Genomic DNA, 1,192 nt, shown 5'->3' with positions numbered 1-1,192 from the left:
TATATATATTGGGTTGGCAACTAAGTTCCCGCCATTTTTAAAAATTTTGGAATTTATTGTGTTTTTAAATTTTGGAATCTATATTTTTCGAGAATTCTATTTTTGAACCATTTTCGAATCTATTTCGTTTCTTTTTTCTAGTTGATTTTAGTTAAATTTTGTTTATTTTCAGATCATTAAAATGGAATGTCGAGCATTTTTGACACCTCCTTTTTGCTTTTAATCAATGTTCTAAGGACGCAAAAGCTGCTTGCAACATTTGTGCTGTGTATGGGGAGGCTGCCATAGCTGAAAGAACCACTCATGATTGATATGCCAAGTTAAAAAAATGGAAATTTTGACCTCAAAGACTCACCTCGTTCTGGCCGTCCAGTTGAGTTCGAAGAAGAGCGATTAAACCAACTTTTGCATGAAAATTCTCGTCAAACAACAAGGGAACTGCAGAGAAAATGGAATGCTCTCACACTGTTATACAGAAACATCTTCACTCTATGGGAAAGGTTCATAAGTATGGGTTCCGCATGCTTTAAGTGACAACAACAAAAATCAACAAGCCACAATCTCCGCTGGTTGGCTTGTTCGTCACCGCTCAACTCATGGACACAAGCAATGATTTCTTTACTGAATCGTTACTGGTGACGAAAAATGGTGCCTGTACATCAATATGAAGCAGTGTAGGGAATGGCTCAGCCTCAGTAAACAAGCGATACCACGCGTGAAATAAGATCTTCATCCATGTAAAACGATGTTGTGCGTATGGTGGGACTGGGAAGGGATTATCCAATACGAATTGCTTGAACGGAACCAGCCATTCGTATGTTCAACAGATGGAATGACTCTCAACATTGCTATTCAAGAGAAAAGACCTAATTGGCAGTATAGAGTTCTTCTGCTGCACGACAATGCCTGCCCTCATATCGCCAATATGACCAAAGAAGCCATTCAAACGCATGACTGGGAAGATTTCTACCAATGAGGTATTGAAAATCTTGTTGAACGTTGGGCAGAAGTTGTAAACAACAAGGGTGAATACATTATTGATTAATTAGTTGTTATTTTTTATTAAACCTTTTAAAAAAATCTACATTTAAAAAAATGGTGGGAACTTAGTTGCCAACCCAATATATATATATATATATAAGGATTTACTTTTCATAATGTGATAAAAAAACCAAAGCTGTGTATAATATAG

Source organism: Octopus bimaculoides, chromosome 3 (genome assembly GCF_001194135.2).
Source record: "Octopus bimaculoides isolate UCB-OBI-ISO-001 chromosome 3, ASM119413v2, whole genome shotgun sequence".
Lineage (NCBI taxonomy): Eukaryota > Metazoa > Mollusca > Cephalopoda > Octopoda > Octopodidae > Octopus > Octopus bimaculoides.
The sequence above is the reverse complement of the archived record's forward strand: the minus strand, read 5'-3'. Positions refer to the sequence as shown.